Source organism: Pituophis catenifer, unplaced genomic scaffold (genome assembly GCF_029215685.1).
Source record: "Pituophis catenifer annectens isolate HBS135680 unplaced genomic scaffold, rPitCat1.0.hap2 SCAF_5, whole genome shotgun sequence".
In the NCBI taxonomy this organism is placed as follows: domain Eukaryota; kingdom Metazoa; phylum Chordata; class Lepidosauria; order Squamata; family Colubridae; genus Pituophis; species Pituophis catenifer.
Window position 1 is genome coordinate 89,706,931 of NW_027256885.1, and position 25,647 is coordinate 89,732,577.

Genomic DNA, 25,647 nt, shown 5'->3' on the forward strand with positions numbered 1-25,647 from the left:
AACCATCGGCGGATGCCCATATAAGGACACAACACTGAGGAATTTCAACTTTTAACATTTCCCACACGCCAAATGTAGAAAACGATCCATGCTGTTCTGCATGCATGAGTGGGCTAACTCTTTTTCTTGAAATAAATAAAGGGTGTGTGGAAGATTGTGAGGAGTCAAATTTCTTGGAGAAATGGGAGCATGTTAGCAAGACAGAAATATAGAAGGAATGTATGGAGCAACATTGATGCCCTCATTTCTCAGTACATTTCACCCAAACTGCTGTGACAACGCAACTGAGACGTTTCTTTTTGTTTACACAATAACTCTTTCTTGAGGGTAGCAACAATACAAGGCTGGGGAGGTAACTTGAGTCTTGCTAATTCTGAATATTCATGCTTACGTCATCTATTAAAAGAAATATGTATGATTATAATTTTCTCCTCCTTTCCTGAAATGTATAAATATGAGTGCATCCTTTTGTCTGTAAGATTTCCTCTCACTATGGACAATGGACACTGAATAAATAACAATTGCAGTGAGCCTGGATTATTGGTTTTTTGGCTCCTGTGTTTGATTCCACAGAAACTGGTGTCAGGAGTGGGAGTCACAATCTTCCATCTGCCACCAGGGACAACAGATGGGGCAGCCCTATAGGGTGAGTGTTGAGAGATTGAGCCCATAACCCTTCCCACTCCCACATAAAGGCACCATTGAGGAGTGTGTGTGAGGCCACAGTCTGTGTCTAAGAGTCTCTTGTGGCTGGAAAGGTTTGTGGTCCCTTCCATCCCAATTTCTCAGCCGCCCTGGCCGTGCTGTGATCTCAGCCGACTGATGTCTGGAGGCATCCAGGAACTGAGGGAGAATTTGGCTTTGCAGAGTGAGTGGGACCCTCTGTGTGGAAGAATGGAGGCTGATTCTGAGGCTTGGTTCAAACTCCCTTTTTCCTGTTGTCTGAATGGAGGAATTCAGCTGATCCCAGGCAGGGAGGGAAGTGGATGATGGGGCTCAAGCAGACTCTGAATGGAGAAGGAATCTTTCCCAAAGAAACAGAGAAACCTGCTGTGTCCCAGGGCTGGGAGGGGGTCCGATGCCCCCACTGGTGCCCCCAAAGGCTGCAAAAAAGGGAGTGAGTGAAATTGGAAGGGATGATTAAAAAACAACTCTTCCTCCTTGTGAGAAGAGAAATTCCTGTATCTGCACAAGGCTAGGACAGATTCCATGCAAACAGAAGCAGGAAAGACAGTTTTTAGTTTTGTTAGATTTTCCCCCAGTGTTTTATTATTTTTTCAAATAACTAAAGGAGGTGAACATGTCCAACTCTTCTTCCTCTTCCTCTTTTCCTCACAACAATCACCCTGTGAGGTGGGCTTGTCTGAAAGAGAGTGTCTGTCAGCAAAGAGGCTTTCAGGGCTAAGGCAGGACTTGAACTCAGGATCTCTTGCTTCCTAGCCTGATGCCTTAACCATTGTCAATTGTAAGGCAGGGTGGATTTTGGGCAAAGACCCTGCTGGTCACCACTGCTGCCTCGTCTTCCAACAAGACCCCAAGTCGTCCCCCCCCCCCCCGGGTCTTTCTGGGGTAGAGCAGCCCCATCCGAGAGCAAAGGGGAGAAATTCCTGGACACAGAGACCCCCCCCATCACAGCTCCTCCCTCTTGCCAGGGTTCAGCTAAGACTCACTGCCTGTAGGGGGCAGCATAGAGTCTGGCCCTGAAGTCCTAGCTGGGCCCTGGGAATTGAAATCGGGGCCTCCTGGTGATTGGCTCAAAGCCCCCAGCCACCTTTGATGCCTAAGGCGGGACTAGAACTCAGAGTCACTTACTGATTGGCTCAGAGTCACTAAAGCCCCACCTTTTCTTGATAGGTTGCAAGAGAGGTTGGCCACTGCCTTCTCCTCAACCTACCCCTGGCATTTCCTGGTGGTCTCCCAGCCCTGCTTAAGCTTTTCCAAATCAGCCTGCTGCTGCATCCTACATATAGTCCTCGACTTATGACCAGAATTGGGACCAGAAATGCCATTGCTAAGCTAGGCGGTCGCTAAGTGAAGTTTTTCTGAATTTTACCATGTTTATTGCCAGTTGTTAAGCAAATCACTGGGGTTGTTGAGTGAATCCTGCAGTCATGAAACAAAAGCCGTTTCACCCACTGACTTTACTTGTCATAAATCCATGTTGATTGCCAGGCACCCAAATTGTGACCATGTGTCCAAGGGGATACTGCACTAGTCGTAAGTGCAAGGACCCATCATAGATGGCTTTTTTTTAATGGCCGTGGAACTTGAAACTGTCGCAAAATGAATGGATATTTATTTTTATTTTATTTTATTTTATTTTTTATTTTATTTTAATTCAATTTATATGCCGCCCCTCTCCGAAGACTCAGGTATAAATATCTGTGAGCAGGTCCTTGTACTTTCAGCTGGACCGGTAGCTCCCAGGAATTGCCCAGGCCCCTCTCCTCTTGAAGAGCATCTCAGCTCTCTGGATCTTGATGGAGAGAGCACAGAAATGGCCTCTCTGCCTTTTGATCTCCAACCTTGGAAGGAAAAATTTGTGGGCCTGATTCCTCAAGGAAATCCTGCTCTTACTTGCAGCTTCTGAACAGTTACTTCAAGATGTCAAGTGGGCTTTGGCTGTTATAACTATGGGTATCCTTTCCTGAAACTCTTGCAAAAACCTTTATATCTTGCATAGATGAAGGATTTGTGAATTCTGTGTGTGTGTTTGTGTTTGTTTGTGTCTTGTGGCACAATGGTCTTTATTTTTATTTTATTTTATTTTATTTTTGCTTTAATTTATATGCCGCCCTGCTCCGGAGACTCAGGGCGGCTTACAATGCGTTAAGCAATAGCCTTCATACTTTTGTATATTTATACAAAGTCAGCTTATTGCCCCCACAATCTGGGTCCTCATTTCACCTACCATTGAAAGGATGGAAGGCTGAGTCAACCTTGAGCCTGGTGAGATTTGAACTTGCAGTAATTGCAAGCAGCTGATGTTAATTACAGTGCTTTAGTCCACTGTACTACAGGCTCTGTATTCTACCTACCTGAAATTGCGAAGTTGAGGAAAGCCATCCCAGGGACACATTAAGATGCCTCCTGGATCCCCTCCTGGAGATGGAGTCCTTGTCCCCCACCCCACCCACTGGAGCTCTTTCCCCTCTCCCACTTCCTGCCTCCCTCCTCAGTTCCAGGAAAGAGGAAGAATCCCCTGCAATGAGTCATCCTGAGTGGCGGCCTCCCACTTGTGTGTCTTCTCCTGCCTCTGTTGCTCTGGACAAGCCACTCAGAAGAACCCTCCAACCCTCCGCAAAAGGCCAAGAATGAAGATGTGGCTCAAGAGTTCTTAGCCTCCATCTTGAAAGAAAGTCAGCTAACCAGCCCTGCCCCAAAGGAAGGAAGGAAGGAAGGAAGGAAGGAAGGAAGGAAGGAAGGAAGGAAGGAAGGAAGGGGTCCATGGGGTGTGGGCGATGGGGAGGTCCTTCCCTGTTGATCTGCCAGCTTCTCAGCTCAGGGTCCATCCAGGTGGGCGCAGGGCCAATGGCTCACCCGTCACTAACCACTATGTTTTCCTGCCCACAGCATGCAGAAAAAGAGACACAAGGAAGGGCCAATTTCACAGAAGGCGTTTCATCCTCCTAAATAAACCCATCCCACTCCAGAGAGGCTCCAGGCCCTTCGCAAAGCACTTCTGATGCCTTTGGACAATGGAGCGCAGACTTGGGCGATTCTTCCTTGGGGACCTTGAGAAGCGAATGTAGGGAGGGGCGAGGGGAGCTGTGCCCAAGGCCAGACCCCCCCCCCGTTTCCCCTTCTGCCTTTGTGGGCGGTGGCTGTTCTGAGGCCTGGGGGCTCCCGAACCTCCCCCCCCAGCCCGATCTCAGGGTCGGGTGTATAAGTTGCAGGTGAGGGGAGGTGATTGAGACACTGGGCCCTTCTTCACTCCCACAACCGTAGACAGCAACATCTGGAGAAGGAGGGGCTTCCTCTGTCTTGGGAGAGGAGAGAAAAGATGGCAGGTGCTCAGATTCGGGGGGGGGCATGAAATCCTCCTTTTCTTGGAGTTCAGGTGGACCCAGATCCTCCCCGTCAGACCTTCCGGCTCTGGGGATCTGCAGAGGCCCCTCCACCCTCCCTTCCTCGGTCAAACCTCTCAGACTGGCCGTCCCGCTGGATCCCTTCCTCTTCAACTGCCGCAGGGATGCGATGTGGCCGAGGATGATTGACAGCTGCTGGGTATTTTGTTTTGTTTTGTTTTGATTTTATTTTATTTTTATAACACAATATAACAATACATGACATACACCATTTATAAACAAACTCTCTTTACAGCTACTGCATGGTGGTTTTCTTTGTTAGTCACAATTTCCCCTTCCTTCTCTTTATGTTATTCCGATCTACTTCTTGTCCCCAACATTTTGATTGCAGTGTATATAATGTATTTCTCTCATTCATATCAATTTCCTATTTTTATCTTTAACATACCCTTTCTTTATTCTTTAACATTTCTACCTTTCCCCCCTATTTTTCTTCTTTGTTTTTCCTCCCCTCCAACCACTTAGACCATTTGTGCCAAGTCTTCTAGTATTCTGTGTCCTCTTTTTCTTTAAGTTCTTTTCTCAGTTTATCCATTTGGGCACATTCCAAGATTGAGACTTTTCTACTAGGGATATTTACAGAAAAATTTACGAAGGAGATAAAATATTTAATATTACACATCTTAGCAGCCGCTTGTATAGTCTAAGAAAATGTATCAACAGAAGAAGAGCTGACAGCTCCTGGGTATTTTGGGTTGGTTTTGAGGTTGACTGTCTGGGTGGGGTTTACTCTGCTGCGTAAGAGTTGTGTAAGGGAACATCACAAATATGCTGAGGACACCTGGTGGCAGGTGATTGGGGAGGAAAACGGCAGGTAAGGAAAAGACCGGAGGGAACAGGAAAGGGGGGGCAGAGAGAGAGACCAAGGAATGGCCAGAAGACTTGGGGTCCCTTCTGAAGAGGGAAACCTTCTCCCTGGTTTGACCTCTGAAGCTTTGAGCAGGTCAGGCTGATTCCTCTTCAGTCCTTTGCAGTTCCAGACTCACCCAAAGGGAAAGGAAGGGGAAGAGGTTTCTCTCCTCTCCCCTTCCTCTTTCCAGGCAGAGACCCAGACGGAATGCAAATTCCTCCGTCATTGGGATCGCCTGGACAGGAGGCCACCCAGAAGTTCCACCTTCTCTTCATTTATGGATGAGACTGACTGGACTCCCCTCTCATGCACAACATCCCTGGGAGGGTCAGTGCAGAAGAATAAAATATACAACAACCCAAGAAAATGACCCCCAAGTCTTCCCTGGCTATGGGGGGCGGCCCCCCCCTCTCATCCAGCCCCACCCTCACCCCAACCTCTTCCCAGGGCAGAAACCCTCATCTGTGAAATAAAACGTGTGTGTGTGTGTGTGTGTGTGTGTGTGTGTGTGTGTCCGTCCAGGTGCTTCCAGCCCCAGAGGAGGAATCGGAGGTTCTAAATTAGGGGGAGGAAGCTTTGATTTCGGACTTTGGAGGTGGGAAGGACAAGAACCAGAGGAAGCACCAATGGGAATTCTCCCTGCTTGAGCGTCATCGGTCTCCGGGCAGAGTCTTTTGTGGCTTCACCTGAAGGAGGAGGGAGTTCATAGCAGGGAGAGAAGCGGAGAAATTTGTGTGTGTATGTGGGGGGGGGGGGAATCTGTTCGGTATTTGGGATGGGGGGAAGCAGCTTAAGGGGGTTCATGGCAGCCCTAGACGGGACCCTCCACTTTCTTTGCTCCCTTCAGGAGTCTCAGCCAGGGATTCCCGCTTCCCCCCTTCTTATCCCCCCCCCCATTGACATCCACAACAGCGGTTCTTGAACCCAAAACCGAGCTCTTATTTGCAGTGGGTCCGAAAACCCCACAGACCCTCCGGCAGCCCCTTTGCCAGGAAGGGAGCAAAAGGCAAGAGCTTCCGGGAGGGGCAGGGAGGGCAGGGACCCCCAGGGGTTGGGGGAAGGGCACTCCCAAGGACCAAATTTGTGTGTCATGAACCCCGCCGCCCCCCTTTCTCCGCTCCTCTCTCTGCGCCGAACTCTCTGCCATCAGGTGAAGTCAAGGGAGACTCTGCCCGGAGACCGATGACGCTGCAGAAGGGATGAAGTGGTTCGGGAATAACGAGAGGCACAAGCAAGCAAGTGACAACAGCTCTTTAATATACAGTGAGACTTCAGCAAAAACTCTGAGGCTGCAGCCCTCTTTATATACAATCCTGGATAGGCTGTCAGCCAATCAGTAACTTAGGCAGGTTTGAAACTGCCGCTGAAATGTATCAATACATAACACCCCTCCCAGAAGGCACTAACATTCAAATATTTACATAAGTACACACAAAATCTCGCAGGTGACCTGGGCGAGTTCTCGTTCTGGTCGACCTGTGCAGTTCAGTGTTTGGTGGGGCGTCGAGCTGGTCGGAGGGACTTTCTGTCTCTCCCGGCTCCGCCAATGGAACCGCCTGGATTTTGTCTGGGGCGTGGTTATCCCCGGCTGGGAGTGGCGACTCGCTGGGGCAGCGCTGGAACCAGGGCTTGTCAGCTAAGTATTCCCTCGTACCCGGGCTTGAGTTAGCTGTTTTGGGAAAGTTGTTGTAGTTAGGTTCGGAGATATCTAAGTTGATGTTTGCCTCGCTGACTATTCTTTTCCTTAGTTGGTCTATGTGGCGTTTCCAGATTCTGTCTACCCCTACGTCTACCGTGTAAGATTTTGGGCCCGTTATGCCCACTATGGTTCCTGCAACCCATAGAGGTCTGCTAGCATAATTGCGAGTGAACACCGGGGACCCAACCTGGAACTGTCTTAGTCTGGTGGTCTCTCCCTTAAAATTCTCGTGCGAGTAATTAGGGTGAAGCCTGTCTAACACGCACCGAAGCTTCCTGCCCATGAGGAGTTCGGCTGGGCTTCTCCCTGTGGTCGTACATGGTGTGGCATGCTGTACAGCTAGAAATTGATCTATCCTGGCCTGCCAGTCCCTGTTATCTAGCCTGGACAATGCTTCTTTGGCCGTTCGTACGAAACATTCAGCAAGGCCATTAGAAGCCGGATGGAAAGGGGCCGATAGGGCATGGCGGATGCCCAGTCCGGCCAGGTAGCCCTCAAACAGGGTCGCTGTGAATTGAGGGCCGTTGTCAGATACAAGAGTATCCGGTAGCCCATGGGTGGCAAATAGTTTCCGAAGAGCTTTAATGACTGCTTCGGCTGTGGTTGAAGACATTAGTATTATTTCGAGCCACTTTGAAAAGGCATCGACTACAATTAAAAATGTTTGCCCATGGAATGGCCCGGCAAAGTCAATATGGATCCTCCCCCATGGCCCTTTTGGTTTCTCCCACTCTCGGATGGGCGCTGTCGGGGGATCGGGGTGAGATTCCTGGCAGGGCCTGCACTTTCCCACCCACTCGGAGATGACTTGGTCCATGTTAGGCCACCATACGTAACTGCGGGCTAAGCTTTTCATCCGAACTATCCCTGGGTGCCCTTCGTGCAGTAACTCCAAGACCCTTGTTCTCAGTTTCGTTGGTACCACCACCCTATCACCCCACAATAAGCAACCCCCTTGCATAAACAATGCGTTACATTTGTTAACATAACCCTGATACTCCCCACCTTCCACCTTGACCGGCCACCCCTTAAGGACCCACCCCATCACAGTACGAATCACAGGGTCTCTAGCAGAGGCTTTAGCCACCTCGCAAGAGGAGATAGGTCCCAAAGTCACAGCGTTGATCAAAAGGACGGGGGCTTCCGGCGTGGGGTTGGCTAGCAGGTCGGGTAGGGGACAGCGGCTGAGGGCGTCCGCGTGGCCCAAGGTCCGTCCGGGTCGATGGACAAGCTGGTACGAGTAGGCCGATAGGAAGATGGCCCACCTGGTCAAACGTGGGGACAGGGCAGCGGGGGTGGGCTTGTCACCGGCCAAAAGTCCCAGCAAGGGCCGGTGGTCTGTCACAAGTTCGAATTGACGGCCATAGAGATATTCATGGAATTTCTTAACCCCCGCAATTGCAGCCAGAGCCTCTCTGTCCAATTGACTATAGTTGCGCTCTGCGCTGGACGGAGTGCGAGAGTAAAATGCAATAGGCGCCTCTAGGCCGTTTGGCAGTCTATGGCCTAGGACGGCACCAACTCCGAAGGGGGAGGCGTCACAAACCAATACAAGCGGTAGCGTTGAGTTGTATTGAATGAGGAAGCTGTCCTCAGATAAAAGTTTCTTTACAGCCTCAAATGCGGCTGTTTTGCCCCAAACCCACGGAACATTCTTCCCTAGCAGTTTGTGCAGGGGATCTGCGACGGTAGCCTTGTTCTTTAAAAACATAGAGTAAAAGTTGAGCAGTCCAAGGAAGGCTTGGAGCTCTGATTTGGTTTTGGGGGCTGGTGCGCTCTTGATAGCTCTCACTTTGCTTTCGGTGGGGTGGATGCCTGTGCCATCCACCTTGTACCCCAAAAATTTGACAGAGGGGACAGCGATCATACACTTATTCTTTTTTAGTTTAAGTCCCGCTTCCCTAAATCTGGTTAGGACGTTCCTCACTCTGTCCCCTAGTTGACGTTCATCCTGGGCACTGATTAAGACGTCGTCAAAATAGGGCACCACCCCCGGAAGCCCTTGCAAGAGGCGCTCCATGGTGCTCTGAAATAGGCCGGGTGCGACGCTCACCCCAAACTGGAGCCTGGTGCATTTGAAATGCACCCCTGTGAGTCACAATTGTTTGCGCCTCTGCCGTAGCGTCATCAATGGGTAATTGTTGATAGGCCTGTGCTAGGTCTAATTTGTCAAAAAATTTTCCGGGCCCCAGGGAGTGTAGTAGATGATGCACGATCGGCACCAGATAGGCGCTCGGCTGCAAAGCCTTGTTGATCGTGCACTTGTAGTCGGTGCAAATTCTGATTGAGCCGTCAGATTTAACTGGGGTCACTATGGGGGTTTCCCATTTCGCATGGTCAACGGGGACCAACACCCCTTGTTTAATTAATTTGTCCAGTTCCGCATCGATCTTTGGTTTCAATGCGAAAGTCACCCGTCTGGCTTTAAGTCTTATTTGGGCTACGTTGGGGTCTAAGTTTAGGGAGATAGGGGTCCCCAAATACTTGCCCAACATGTCCCCGAAGACCGTCCTGGAACTCGTTCAGGAGGCTGTCCTTCAGTGACGGCTCGGACATTCGGTGGACGCCGGTGAAGCCCATGCCAAGGGCTCGGGAACCACCCCATGCCCAGAAGGCTAGGCAGCTGCTTTGTGACGATGGTTTGCGGCAGGTCTTTTTCAAAGTCTCCGTAGGTGACTCGGAACGTGCCTACTCCTTCGAGGGGGACCCAGTTCCCCTGGTAGTCTAGGATGCTTGGATAGCTGGTAGTCTCTGCTTGGATAGCTGGTCCTTCCGGAATGACGGCAGGATGGTCTTCAGGGTCGCCCACGACATTATGGAGAGAGCGGATCCGGTGTCGATCTCCATCGAGCATGGCTTGCCGTTGATTTCGACCACCGTGCTGACCTTGTCTTCGATTGCCGTGCTGGCCTGGTCGACGTGTATGCTGTGGCCATCTCGCGGTTCAAATTCGCGCCGTTTTTAGCGCCGCTTTCTCTCATTGGATGCTTGTGGCGCGTTGATTCTGGTTGGCTGCGGCGCTCAGGTGGTTGGTGTTTTCTGGGCAGAATGGCTCTACAGACTCGCGCCAAGTGCCCTTTTTTTCTCGCAACGCCTGCAAATAGCCTCTCTGTATTTGCAGGACAGTCTATCGTGATGCCCGCCACAGCTGGGGCAGTCACGCCGGGGGCTGCCTGCGTCTTTTCTTTGGTGCTCTGTGCAGAAGACGTCCTCATCAGACTCGGACTCCGAACTGGATCCGGCGTCTTCCCTGTGCACTGGTGTAGACTTGGGGTTGTCCTTGCTGGTCAGCGGGCGCTGCAGCATTTCTGCGGCTTTTGTGGAGGCTTCGTGAGCCCTGGCCTCGTCTAGGGCTCCAGCAAGCGTTAGATCAGGTTTAGCGAGTAGTCGCCTTTGCAGTCTTATATCTCGAACGCCACAGATTAGCTGCTCAAGCAGCACATCGTCCAAGTCTCTATAGTCGCAATGTGTTGCGGCTTTACGCAGGCTCGCCATGTAAGCGCTGACCGGACTCTCCCTCTCGTTGCACGTGTTGTCTTAGTTGGTATCGTTGCACAAACTTGGAGGGTACGGGAGCGTAGTGAGCCCGGAGGGTTGCCATCAGGGTGTCCCAGGAAACGGTCTGGACCGGCGTTGGCTCACAAAGTGACTCCGCCATCTCGAACACATCCGGTCCGCAGTGGCTTAGGAAGAGGGCTCTCTTCCGATTAGCGGAGAGCCCTTGCATGTCGCTGGCTTCAAGCGAGCACTCAAACCTCGTTAGGTACGAGACCCATTTTTCGCGGGCCGGATCAAAAGGCTTCGGCGGAACGTAGGCAGACATGTTCGGTATGCCTCCTGTAGTTCGCCTCGTCGCCTAGCTGAAGCTCGTGGTCTCACTGGTTCACTTCTTGTCGCCTCTATCCCACCTTCATCGCCAATGAAGTGGTTCGGGAATAAGGCACAAGCAAGCAAGTGACAACAGCTCTTTAATATACAGTGAGACTTCAGCAAAAACTCTGAGGCTGCAGCCCTCCTTATATACAATCCTGGAGAGGCTGTCAGCCAATCAGTAACTTAGGCAGGTTTGAAACTCCCGCTGAAATGTATCAATACATAACAAGGGAGAATTCCCATTGGTCCTTACGCTTTTCTGGGCACGTCCTAGGCAGAAATCTTCATCTGTGAAATGAAACGTGTACGTGTGTATGTGTGTGTGTGTGCGTGTCCTGGCCAGATGCTTCCAGCCCCAGAGGAGGGATCGGGGGTTTCAACTGGGGGGGAGGAAGCGTCGATCTCAGACTTTGGAGGTGGGAAGGGCCGGAACCAGCGGCTGCACCAATGAGAATTCTCTCTGCTTGAGCGTCATCTGTCTCCGAGCAGAGTCCTTTCTGGCTTCACCTGAACCCCTCCCCCTTTCTTCACCCCCTCCCTCCGATTCCGCCTGTGGGGCTGCGGGGCCCATAGATCTTCTGGCTCCTTCCCTTCGGCCACGGGCTCCAGAGCCTTGGTTCCTTTCCTTTCCTTTCCTTTCCTTTCCTTTCCTTTCCTTTCCTTTCCTTTTCCTTTCCTTTCCTTTCCTTTCCTTTCCTTTCCTTTCCTTTCCTTTCCCCTTTCCTTTCCTTTCCTTTCCTTTCCTTTCGTTTCTGTCCTTCTTCTATCTTCCTTTCCTTTCCTTTCCTTTCCTTTCCTTTCCTTTCCTTTCCTTTCCTTTCCTTTCCTTTCCTTTCCTTTCCTTTCCTTCCTTTCCCTTCCCTTCCCTTCCCTTCCCTTCCCTTCCTTTCCTTTCCTTTCTGTCCTTCTTCTATCTTCCTTTCCTTTCCTTTCCTTTCCTTTCCTTTCCTTTCCTTTCCTTTCCTTTCCTTTCCTTTCCTTTCCTTTCCTTTCCTTTCCTTTCCTTTCCTTTCCTTTCCTTTCCTTTCCTCCTTTCCTCTCCTTTCCTTTCCTTTCCTTTCCTTTCCTTTCCTTTCCTTTCCTTTGTGGGATATATGAGAAAAGGATCTTTCCATCTAGAGATGCCTTGGGGATATAAATACAGGCAGTCCTCAATTTACGATGGTTCATTTAGTTTCTGAGGTTCTGAGACGCAAATAAAATAAAATAAAATCAGACCAAAATAAACCTGAAAGAAAGAAGATCTGAAAGAAGAAATATTTAGAGAGCAATCTTGAATTTAAAATTAATTTATTGCAGCCTCAAATACACAAACAGAAGAAAAGGTATATTACATAGTTATATATATTGCATGTATAATACATATTTACATACAGAACTGCTGCGGCCATCCAGACAGAAACCCAAAGTTCCTTGGAGACCCTGGAAAGTGACCTTGTTCCTCTTTGGGGTCCTTGCTTGGCTTGGCCTCTGCGTTGAAGGTGTTGCAAGTGTCACCAGAAGCACCAGCTGAAGATGAGGAGGCGGCTTCAATCACTGTGGAACCTCCATCACTTCCCACATCACCATCATTGATGAAAGACGATGCCAGACGTTCAGCCCTGGTCAACAATGCGATGGTTGGCATCTCAGCCGTGGCCGCTCCTTGTCCTGGGGCAAAAGAAGCACAGATTGAATATTTTAATAATAATGAAATAGAAAGGAAGAAACAAAACAATTCAAAAAACTGAGCAACCAAATTAAGATTAAAGGCTCCTAGTTTTCTTTCCTGTTGGCTTCCATAGTCCAAAAACTCCCACCCAAAACCCCAAAGCAAGAAATGCAAAACAAAAGGCATTAAATAACAACAACAATAATAACAGAATATCTTTCAAATAGAAAAATAAAGAAAAACTGAAAACCAAATGAGTTCAAACTAATTTTTTTTTATTGAAAAAGTTTTCAAATACAAGTTTTTCCCCCTTTTCCCCCCCTCTTCCCTAACCCCCCCTCACCACCCATCCCCCCCTGTGACTTCTTCACAACATTAAGCTAATTCATAACTAATTACATAATATTTTACCATTCCCTTACTCCCTCCTCAAAAAACTGACCCTTAGCATAATATTCTTATAACTCCCATTTTCGCAATAATCTGCCCTTTTTCTCCTCCCCCAAACTTATAGTATATTATTACAACAACATAACATTTAATCTTTTATATATATTAATATAACATTTCAAAGCAGCCTTCTCCCCACATCCAAATTTAACATTTATTCAGTTCTATCCAATTCCTCCACTCCCCTAAATATATAACTTAAAAATCCTTTTTCTTAAACTAATCAATCAGTAAACTAACCTATTTCAACCCAGTTTCCCGCAAAATTACCATGCACTACAATTCTAAATATGAACCACTGCCCACTCTGCTAAAATATACATATATCTATGTATACATTCCATTTTATAAAAAGAAAAAAGACAATGACTTTAAATTTATAATTCATATAATATCTTCTTTGATGTCTTTCCACTGGATTGTTAAATCCATCATCCATAATAGGGTAACATAACATCCTGGTGCAACAGTTTATTCAAGATCTTCAATCATCTTCTGCCCCCATCAGTAATGAATATCCTCATGTATATATAAAAGTAAAAACAACCACCCGAGTGACATTATAATTATATTCCATATAGTTGTAATTGGTTTTCATCAGGATTATTAATTCCCATCATCCTAGTGGGTAACAGCCAGATCTTCTGCATGCCCCAGCATGACTCTCTTGCCTTGTAACTCGAAATAGTTATAATATATTTATCGGTAAAAGAAATCCAAAATAGATAATTCAAATCCAACAATATAAGGCTCTTTTCACATCCCAAAATCACGGCATTGCAGATGTCTGCCACTATCCTCAAGATAGTATTAGACAATACTTCGCCTCCACTATTTTCACATATTCGTTCATTTTTTTAAAGTCCCTGGCTTCACTGTTGCTTAGTTTAGAAACTGCTATTTCTATGAGATCTGTTTCTTTTCTTTTTCTTTTGCGGGTTGAATTTCCATCCTGGTTTCCTTCCTACAAATTGTGTATCAGCTGATCGATTTTCATTCTGCTTTATAAGTTGATCTTGTTGGTTTTGTTTTATTATCTCATATTTCTTTTCCATCACTTGCATATCAACTGGTTGATTTACGCGCTTGTCTGTAACTTGATAATTCATCACATTGGAATCAGATAACACTGCTCTCATATTTATAGACAGTCCAGCTGGGGTATCCAGGGAGTCCGAAGACAATTTATCTACCACAGCCTCTATAATTTGATATTTTCCCTTTGTTTCCAACTCCTTTTGTTTGTCCTGTATTATGCCTAAAGATGTTGAATTCATTTTTAAGATTTTTTGATAAAATTCTTCCGCTTTTTCAACAGTGTTCAGTTGGTATCTTACTCCTTGGTGTCTCAATATTAAACCAACTGTAACATCCCACCTAAATAGGATATTTCTTCTTTTTAAACTCAGACACTAGAAAACCAAATTTCTTCCTCTCCATTAACATCTTGGGCGGGAGCTCCTTAAAAATCCAAATCTTTCTTCCACGAAATTGCAAAGTAGAACTAAAAGAGTTCTGCACAATATTATTCCTAATTTCTTTATCTGTAAAATAAATCACCACATCTCTAGGCAATTGCCTTTGTTTTGCCAACCAGGAGTTTATTCTATAAATTCTGTCAATCCTGCAAAACACTTCATCAGGTTGAACCTTTAAAATCCCAGCCAGAATTTCAGAAGATATCTTCCTTAAATCATCTCTGTCACTTTCCTGCAGACCTCTCAGGTCTAATTGCATATTCTGTAAAATTGTATTGAATCATTAAGACTTCTCTTTCAATCCTCTGTTGTACATTTTCTTCATTACCAATCTTTGGTCAACCTCCATTTTAGGTTTGTCCTTCTGAACTATTATCCTGAGTGTTTGCCAAATCCTTTTTAATTTTTTGGATCTTGTCGTCCAAATTCTCCTCAGTTTCTTTCATTTTAGACTCTAATAATTTAGTATTTGCATCCAACTGAATCACAAAGTCTGCTAAACCATTAGCTGTTTTTAAAATCTTTCGATCCAAAAAGTCAAACTTAGATTTCACCAATTCACCAATTTCTTTAATTTCCAGCTTAAATTTTTCAAGTTGCTGATTCACAATCTCATCCCTTCTTACAATCTCCTCAAGAAGAAATTCTATTATATTAAAGTCAGGTTTCTGAGACTGGAGAGTTAGAACTTGTTGATGTAATTTGTTAATGGGGGAATCCCCCCCCCCACAGCCTGTTTGTCTAACTTTATAAGTCTCAGTGCCATTTTTCCACACAGACAAGATTTACTGGAAAAGAGAAAAAAAAAAGCTTTTTTCCAACCAAGATCAATATCAGATCCCCAGGGGGGAAAAAAAAAAAAACAAAAAAAACAAGAGTGAGAGTGAGGTTTTGCCTTCAATTACAGCCAGAAGTATTCACTCCGCTACTTTGTAATAGAAAACGGAAGGACTTTCCCCTTCAGCCTCTCTTCAAGCCGCAGCAGTCACAGCAGCAATCGCCATTTTAAAAATCTTTTTTCCTTTCACTTCTTAAACAACTTCAATAACTTTTCTAAAATAAGAAGAATACTTGCGCTTCAGGATCAGAGGTCCAACTCACGTCTTCTTTAATTAATTTAACAGATTTACAGGCTTGCTTTTGCACCCTAGCTCTGCATGTAACAGAGATCTCCCAGAGCCCGGAGCATCGGCTGGGGATACGGGGAGTCTCTTCCGCTCCCTCCCAAAAGTAAATAAAAAACTTTTGGGATTAGGCAGAGGACTCTACCCACCCCAGCCGGCTCTATCTCCGTTTCCTAATGGAAACGGAGTTTTTTCGAGCCGCCATTCCGCTGAAAAAGGCGGCTCTTACAGGCAGTGGGTTCGACGATCCCGAAGGAGCGTCCGGCGGGGACAAACAGCAAACCGGAAGTCCGAGTTCAAACTAATTGAGCCAAGGTGGAGCAGTGGTTAGAGTGCAGGACTGCAGCTACTTCAGCTGACTGCTAGTTCAGCAGATCAACGGATCAAATCAAGGTTGACTCAGCCTTCCATCCTTCCGAGGTGGGTAAAATGAGGACCCAGATTGTTGGGGGCAATATGCTATTTAGTATACTGTCTATGGTGTAAGCCGCCCAGAGTCCTTGGAGAGGGGGCGGCATAGAAATATGAATAATAATAATAAAATAAAAAAATAAACACTTACCAACCATCACACTGTTGAGCAAGGAAGAACGTCTGACATCCTCCTTCGTTCATCAATGATGGTGAGGTTCGGGTTGATGGGTTCCGGTATGTAGGGCTCCACCGTGATGATGGCGGCCTCCACATCTTCACTTCGTTGCTCTGGTGACACTTGCAGACACCTTTTCCTGGGGATTGGAGAAGAAGAAAAGAATAAAATATAACTGACTGGTACATTCTTTTCTTAACAATGATAATAAACCTATTCTTAATGGGGGCCCCATTAGTGGAGATTTTAAAGAAAAGGTTGGGGGTTGGACTAGAAGACCTCTAAGGCCCCTTCCAGCCCTGAGGGACTCTATCCTTTCTCCTGTTAGTCCCACCAACATTTTGGGAGGCTTTCAGTGCCCCAGGGCTCCCCAGGTTGTGGTGAGGCCACTCCCCTGATCAGGAGCAACTTACCTGCACTGGTGGAAGAAAACTGTGGAAATTGGGATCGTAGAAACACCCAGGAGCATAGAAGAGTCCAAAGGCAGATGCATGAATAACTGTGATAAATGTATTTATTCATATAACAAAACATATTAACTATATACAAAGGCTGTCTTAATATCCATTAGGATAGGGGACACACAGCGTGTGTGACTACCCCTATCAAAGATCATATCTCATGGAGAACAAACGTAAAAGAGAGCTTGGTGGAAAGGTTAGAGGGGGTTTTATACTCAGTGTAAGCCCCTCCTCTCCACATAGGGGTGGGGGCACTTTCTGCCTCCACTAGTGTCTGTATGATATATGTGCCAATGGCTTGCAAATACTTAACAGTTCCCCTCCTTGCGAGCCAATGGCATGCAAACATACAAATGCAATGCACAACAAATTTTACCCTGTGAGACATAACTTTTTACACAGATCTTTGTGCCTATCTGCTGGTAGAGGTTTTGTGAAAATATCAGCTGTTTGATATTTGGTCTGACAATGTGATAAAGATATAAACCCCATCTCTACTAGTTGCCTAACATTTTGATAGCGGATATCAATATGTCTGGACCTTTTTTCCACCGCATAGGCTTTGGCAATGCCTATGGCCCCGGTGTTGTCTTCTATAATTTGGATGGGCAAAGTCGGTGGTGTCCAGATGCTAGAAATTAAGGCATCAAACCATATCATATCGTTCCCTGCCTCTGATAAGCATGCATATTCAGCCTCAGCGGTGGAGCACGAAACGAATTTCTGTTGCCCCACATGCCAATGGATGGGTGCCTCATTTAATAGTACCAAGAAGCCCGAAGTACTCCTACGTGTCTTGGTATCTCCGGCCCAGTCCGCATCCGCGAAGCATTTTAATTGGGCCTTGTCTCTATTCTCAGGTTCCAAGCGAAGCACGTAATCTGCTGTGGTCTTGAGATACCTTAATAGCTTTTTAATGGCCAACCAGTGGAACTGGGTAGGATGTTCCACTTGTCTAGATAGCAGATTTACGGCCAGGGCAATATCTGGACGGCTCCAGTTACTTATATATAGTAATGAGCCGATCACTGACCTAAATAGAGTATTATTTTGGAACTCTTATTTTGGGCTATCCTTGTGTGCCAATCCATAATAGTCGGTCTGCATTGGTATAGCCGTTGGCTTGCTATCTTCCATTTTACATTTCACCAAGAGTTCCTCTATCTTTTCCTTTTGGGAGAGAGCAAAACCTTTTGGTGTAGTGATGATTTGTACGCCTAGGTACTTGTCCACATATCCTAAAGACTTTAGAGTGAACTTTTTTTGTAGGGTCCTGGCAAATATAATACTTCCCCCCTTGTCAGGCCCTATATATAAAAGGTCATCGACATACACTAGGACTTTCTCCAGCCCCCCTTTGGTATCCCTTGTGAAGGTACATTTATCAGCTGGAGATGGATGGAAACCCAGTGATTTGAGAGTTTTAGTCAGGCATTTGTACCACAGTCTGCCTGATTGTTTGAGGCCGTACAAACTTTTCTTCAGAAGCCAGGTGTGGCCTTCCTGCCGTTGAAATCCGGGGGCACCTCTGACGTAAATTTCTTGTTTTAGATGTGCGTGTAAATAAGCAGTTTGCACATCAAATTGAAAAATGTGTTCCCCATGTGCTGCTGCGGTGACCAAAGCAGCCCTCACACTTTCCGCTCTCACGGTGGGAGAGTATGTTTCATCAAAGTCCTGCAAGTAGCGCTGTGCGTAGCCTTGTGCTACCAGCCGGGCCTTATAGAGGAGTTGGTTGTTGGGCATTGGCTTGACCTTGTAGACCCAACGGGTGCCAATTGCTTTCCTCTTTTTGGGGACTTCCATGGGGATGAAGACTTTCAATTTTTTGAGACTGTCCATTTCCCGCTCCATTGCCACCCTCCACCTGCGCTGTTCTTCCTCGGGAAGCTGGAGGACATCTGAGTACGTTTTAGGGGCCATGGTAACGCTGTTGACCGAGGCAACACAGCCAATGTCCAACCTTTTGGGTGGCACCCCTTTATTCGAGCGTTTTGACCGTCTGGGAAATTGCCACTCACCATCATCATTGTCATCCGGAGCATCGGTGTCAGAATTGGAGCTGCCGGAGGTATCTTTCCAATCAAAATGGGGCGGGCCTCTGTCCCAGGAGCTGCGAAGATATGGTCGTTTAGGTGAGGCAGGAGGTGTGAAGTCACCCAGGGATTCCTTGTCTGAATCGTCAGAGTCAGGTAGGGATTCATCACCATCTGGATCTTCGCTGGTCAGTTGCTTGGAGTTTGTTGGTTCATCCTCTTCAGGTGGTGCTGCTTGTTCAGTGTCGCTTCTAATAGGGGAATAACCGGGTTCATTGGAATGAATTTTTGACCAATTTGACCCCTCCTCAAAGGAAGCTGATCTAGAGACAATGACAAGGTTATTTTTGTCTACAAACCTAGAGGCCTTGCTGCCGGTTGCATAACCTATAAATCTGAGCCTCCTTGATGCCTTGCCCCCCTTTCTTCTGAGGTACTTGGGAATATGGACCCAGGCATAGGAACCAAAAATTCTCAGGTGTGAGAGGCTAGGTTTCCTTCCATGGACCAGGAAGTATGGGGTTTGGTTAATGGCACTACTCCACGTCCTGTTGACTAGATAATTAGCCATTTTGACCGCTTCTGCCCAAAAAACTTGGCTCATGTCAGCATCTGCAAGTAGGCAGTTCATGACATTCTGCAGCACGCCATTTCTCCTTTCTACAATACCATTCTCAAACGGAGTTAGAGGGGATGATTTAAAATGGAGGATACCTCTCTCCTTCATCCACTTTTCAAAAATCTTGGATGTAAACTCAGTCCCCCCTATCACTCTGCACCTGAGTGATGCACACCTTGTGTTGCGTTTGGATTTGGTTGTAAAGATATTTGAAGTTGGTAAAGACTTCAGTTTTGTCCTTTAAAATAAATACATGGCCATAACGAGAGTAATCATCTACTACCGTTAAAAAATAACGCCCCCTACCAAGGGAGGGTCTAAAAGGACCAACCAAATCCATGTGTACCAGCTGATAAGGGTACCTTGCATGACGGGAAGAGACCTTAGGTATAGCAGCAGTTTTAGATTTTGCTGCCTTACAGATGGCACATTCCAAATAGGTATTACAATTCTTTATCTTAAGCCCATCAGAAAAATCTTGCATTTTCTTAATAACCGGGAAGCTGGCATGGCCAAGCCTGCGGTGTAATATATGAGCACAATCCAAATGTAAAGGTTTACCCATGCATACTTTGTCAACCTTATGTATCTTACCATTACAAGCCTTGGTCTGTTCAGTAATGAGAGTAGGTACTGGATTAATGGTCACCTTAGAGTTCCTCAGGGTTGGCTGAGGAATTGTGACCTTAATGGGCTCAGCCTTAATGGCTTTGGATGTCCTAGGAGCTGGTTTGAAAGCTTCATTGGTTTTAGGTCCAGGGTCCATGGGTTTGGACAACCTGGGGGCTGGCACAGAAGCTTTCTGCTCTATCTGGGCGTTATCTCCCTGAGCCCTCTTGTTAGGTTTCTTGTGCCTTTTGACCTTTGCTTTTGGGGAAAAATAAGGCAAATTGTTGATTTTTACAATATCGCCAACAACACCCCCATTTTCGAAAACATAACCTCCACCCTTCTCAAAAACCAGTTTTACATTTTTATCCTCAGTCAATTTTAAGATGCTTAAAAGGTTGTTCTTGATTGAGGGAACATACAGTGCCCCTGTGACATCTCCTATACCAGGCACATTGATCACGCCTTCCCCAGTTACTTCTGCCTTGTCCCCAGTGGCAACTTTTACTGAGGACTTGAGTGGGTGTAAAACCTGAAATCGTTGCTTCGTGTTGGCTATATGCATTGATGCACCTGAATCAAGAAGCCACAGCCCCTCAGCATCCTTTATCTGGGAGGTGTGGTTGTCACTAGTGACACTACAGAATTGGTATCCTTTATGACCACCTCCCCCTCTTCCACGGCCTCTTTTAATTTTATTGTACTTAAGTCCAGCCGTGTTGGCCCTAGAGCGAGGGCACTCCCTTTTAAAGTGACCTTGTATGCCACAGTCAAAGCAGGTGGGAAGGGTATTAATCCTTTCACTTGTGTCCTGGCGCCTCCTCTGAGGCCTAGGTCTGTGATATGCCTCCTTCATTTCTTGTTGTTCCTCATCTCTGCGCCTTAAATCTTCCTCAATAAAGCAGCCAGAAAAGTATTCTATATTTCTTTGTTCCCTAGAAACCCCTTCTAGAGAAATAATAAAGGGACTCCAGGATTTGTCTAGGGAGTTCAACATCACACTAATTAAAGTGGATTCAGAAACAGGCTCCCCCCTCTGTATAAGCTCATCCCTCATGGCTTTAAGCGTTGCCAAATGTTCCCCCATTTTGACACCAGGTTTGAGTTTATAGTTGTGGAAAATTCTTGACAATCTGCTGGTTGCAGCCATATTGTCACTATGGAACAAATTATATAGGGCAGTCCAAACTTCCTGAGCTGTGAGGCCGTCTGAAAAACTGGCATACAGAGCTGTGTCTATAGAACTTAACAGGGTTGTGTAAGCTCTTTTATGCAGGAACTCAATTTCAGGGCTCCAAGGTAAAGGGGGTGGTCTTTTGATCATGTCCAGAGTATTTTCTCTTAAGAGAATTATCTGAATCTCTTTACACCATTTTTTAAAATTCTGACCACTTAAATGTAATTTTTCAAAATTATTTGGCAAAGTTACAAAATTATTGCCATTAAACTGCATGGGGAGTTGTTCAAATGGCTGAAAAGAGCCTGTTGTGAATGGCATTGGGATCCCTAAGCCTGGGATCGATTGCTTAGGTCTGGCTCCTTTTTGTAGTCCTTCTGTAGTTTGAAGCAACTGGGCACGTGCAGGAAATGGAGCATGCTCCAAAGCCTTTTCTTGTTGGAGCTCCGATCTCCCTCTCTGAGCTCTGAAGTCAGGTCTGGCTGGAGCTTCAGTATAGGCCCGGACATCAGCGATGTGGCGGGGAAGCCTTGGAGGAGTGGGAAGAAGGCCTGGAGATCTTTCTGGAGACTGGAGGCCCATCAGATGAGGTCCATGGGCTGGGTAGGCCTGGAAATGTCTCTGGATCTCCTCTTCTCCATCAGAGGAGCAGGATTGCAGCTCCGGATCATCCCAGCAGGGCCGGAAAGGTGCGGAGGCCTCAGCCTGGGCCTCCCTGGAGCATTCAGTGAATAGTGAGCGCCTCTGCAGTGGGGGGTGGGAGGCTGCAGGTCCATCTGGGTTCCTCCGGGGGTGGGAGGTTGGATTTGGGGCCCTCCTTGAGTGGGCAGCTGGGTCTGGGGCCTCGGGGTGGCCAGTGGGTGGTTGCTCCATAAGTTGCAGGGCAGCGACCAGGGCCTCTATGGCCTCTTTGATGTTTGCCGTGGCAGGCGGGGCCTGGCAAGGGGCTTGTGGGTTCGGAGTGGTCCTCTTGGCCGCTGGAATGATGAACTGACTGGCTGGCGTTGTAGGCTTGGGCTGTGGAGCTGGGGATGGCCTGGCTTGTGGTTCTGGCAAAGTGCCCAGGGGAGCAGCCATCTTGGAGGAAGTTGCCTCCGGAAGTGGCCTGGCGGCCATTTTGTTTGGCGGGAAACTGGGTGGGGGGGCAGTCTCTCTGGCGGCAGGCGCCATCTTGGAGAGATCAGGCAGGGGAGTCCTTACCGGGATGGCAGGCATCTCTGGTGCTGCCTCCTCAGGCCTCTTTCTGGCTGCTGCCCTTGTCTTCAGGAGGGAGGCGAGCGCTGCTCGACACTCCTCTTCTGACATCTCAGCCACTTGCCTGTCCAGGCTTTCATCCGGTCCTTCTGCCCCCTCTTCGTCAGTGCTGAAGAAGCCTTCTCCAACATTGCCTGGCTCGGTCCCTGGGATCTCTTGCTGCATCTGGGTGGCCTCTGGCTGCCAGGGTGTAGCTGGATGGAAACCCCCTTCAATGTTTTCCATCGTTGATTCAGACTGGGGCTGCTGTGAAGTTCTCCTCCGTTGAAGGCCTCTGGTCACAACAGGGGAGCTTCTCTCACAGGTTATTTTGGAGGGCATCTCGCCTTTTCAACAGCTCCTGGAGTGGAGTTCTGCTACCATTCCCTCTGCTACCATTCTGTGGAATTGGGATCGTAGAAACACCCAGGAGCATAGAAGAGTCCAAAGGCAGATGCATGAATAACTGTGATAAGTGTATTTATTCATATAACAAAACATATTAACTATATACAAAGGCTGTCTTAATATCCATTAGGATAGGGGGCACACAGCGTGTGTGACTACCCCTATCAAAGATCATGTCTCCTGGAGAACAAACGTAAAAAGAGAGCTTGGTGGAAAGGTTAGAGGGGGTTTTATACTCAGTGTAAGCCCCTCCTCTCCACATAGGGGTGGGGGCACTTTCTGCCTCCACTAGTGTCTGTATGATATATGTGCCAATGGCTTGCAAATACTTGACAATAATAAAGCTTAATGTTATGTCCATATAAGGGCACCCGCCCTGATTGGCTGCCAGCCATCGGGCGGGAGATTTGAATCCCTGTCTAGGGGCGGTGCGTCTGCCGGGAGCGAATATAAGGAGAGCTCCGGCAGCGCGCCAGCAGTCTTCTTTTACTTGTTACATTGTAAATAAAGTTGTTACATGTATCGAGCTGGTCACGTCTTCTGTTCCTGCGCCTGATCTAACACTGGCGACGAAGGACTAGAGAAGAGAACCTGAGAAAGACTCACGGCACGATCGCCCAAAGAGCTGAAGTCACTTCACCACAGCGACTTCCAGAATGGCTACCCCGCAAGCCCCGATGACCGCGCTGAACCCGTTCGACCCATCCCGGGAGAAGTGGAGGTCATACATGGTCCGATTCCGGCAGTTCCTGCGAGGCAATGGATACCAGAACCTTGATGATGAGAGGAAAAGAGCCCTCTTCCTGGCTCATTGCGGATCGGACGTCCTAGAGATGGCGATGGACCTCGTGGCACCTAGGGACATCGAGGAGATGTCCTGGAATGACCTGCAGGACGTCTTACAGGAGCACTATGCACCTACAGGCACCCCCATCGCAAACAGGTTCACCTTCCAGCAAAGAAACCAGCGGGAAGGTGAATCCATCAAAGAATTCGTGGCAGCGCTCCGCCAACTCGCTGCCAACTGTGAGTTCGACAATGTGGACAACGCCATCCGGGACCGCATTGTTTTTGGAATGCGAGATGTGGGGCTGCAAAAGAAATTCCTCAGCAGGAAGAGGATCCCGCTTAAAGACGTCCTCGACGAGGCAACAGCGGCGGAGACGTCCGAACAAGCAGCCGCTGCAATGGTAAAAGCAAGAGGGATCCATAAGATCCACAAGTCGGGCCCAACCTCATCAGACGAGGCAACCACTCAATCCGAGTCTGATGAGGAAATGGCCGTCCACAAGGTGTCCCGCCCTCCCAGGCGGGAAACACCACAGCATGGCGACCGGGGAGAGCGATGCGGCAGCTGCAGAGGCGACCACCCCAGAGCAACCTGCAGATGGAGGGACGCGACCTGCCGCCGATGCCTGAAGAGGGGCCACATCGCCGAGGCCTGCAGAGCCACAGACCCAGCCCCGGAGCCGCCCAGACCGCGATTCCGGGAAAATCGCAAAGATAACCAGAGGACATCCAAACGGTCCTCAAACCAGTCCCGGCGCGGGGAGGAGGAATATTCCCGAAACAGAACGGTGCACCAGACCACCACCATCGCTCACACAAGCGACGAGGGAACCACCAAGTTCCACGTGACGCTGCTAGCAGAGGGGTCTCCGTGCAAGATGGAGGTAGACTCCGGATCCGCGTTCTCCATCATGGACTGGCAGCACCTACAACAGCTGAAACCGGCATACAAAAGAACCCAGCTGAAAGCCCCGAAAGACAAACTTGTGGACTTTAACGGAAACCCCATTGAAATCCTAGGCAGAGCAACCATCCATGTGAAATACAACGACTTCAATGGAAAGCTACCCATCACCATTGTGCAGCACAGCCGACCGAACCTGTTGGGCGTGGAGTGGTTCAAGCCTCTAGGACTTTCACTTCAGGGCATCCACGAGATCCGCAGGGACGAACTCGACTCCATCATCGAAGAGTTCAAAGAAGTCTTCGATGGTAAGCTGGGGAAATTTGTGGGGAGGCCAATCTCCTTTAATCTGGACAAGGGAATCACCCCAATCAGGCTCAAGCCCCGCCGAGTTCCATTTGCCCTGCGGCCTAAAGTAGATGAACAGCTGGATAAGCTGATCGCCCAGGGCGTACTGGAACCGATCGATCATGCCTCATGGGAGACCCCCATTGTGACCCCACTGAAGCATGATGGGTCTGTGCGCATCTGTGCTGACTACCGTTGTACCATCAACAAGGCGTTGGCACAGAGCGCATACCCAGTCCCAGTGGTGCAACACCTGCTGCATTCCCTGGGATCTGGATCAATTTTCGCGAAACTGGACCTGGCCCAGGCTTACCAGCAACTGCCAGTGGATGACAAAACGGCGGAGGCACAAACGATTGTCACGCACAGAGGGGCATTTAAATGTAACCGCCTCCAATTTGGAGTCAGCACTGCCCCTGGCATTTTCCAATCCATGATGGAACGCCTTCTCCAAGGCGTTCCAGGGGTGGTGCCTTACTTCGATGATGTGCTCATCTCCGGTGACTCGAGACCCCAACTCCTTGAAAGGCTCAGGCTTGTCCTGCAGCGGTTCAAGGACAAGGGTTTGAGGGTCAGGCGGGACAAGTGCATCATAGGAGTACAGGAAGTCGAGTTCCTGGGCTTCCTCATTGATAGCACAGGCATACACCCCACCAAATCAAAAGTGGAAGCAATCCATGAAGCTCCAAGCCCAAAAAACAAAACGGAGCTTCAGGCTTTCCTTGGGTTGCTCAACTTCTACGCCATTTTCTTAAAACAGAAAGCCACAGTTGCTGAGCCACTCCACCGCCTGCTGGGGAAATCGGCTTCCTGGAAGTGGGGCCAGGAAGAGGAAGCAGCATTCCGGGCCATCAAGGGACTATTGACGTCCAAAAGCGTCCTCATCCAATACAGCGAGACGCTCCCCATCAGACTGACCTGCGACGCGTCGCCCTACGGGGTGGGGGCAGTCCTCAGCCACGAACTGCCCAACGGCTCGGAAGCCCCAATCGCGTACTTCTCAAAGACAATGTCCGGCGCAGAACGGAACTATAGCCAGCTGGACAAAGAAGCCTTGGCAATCGTGGCTGGAGTGAAGCGCTTCCACGAATACCTTTACGGAAGGCGTTTCACCATAGTCACAGACCACAAGCCTCTTCTGGGACTCCTCGCAGGCGACCAACCAACCCCGACCTTCATGTCCCCAAGAATGACGAGATGGGCCATTTTCCTAGCTGGCTACTCCTATCGGCTCGTGCACCAGCCAGGCACAGCCATAGGG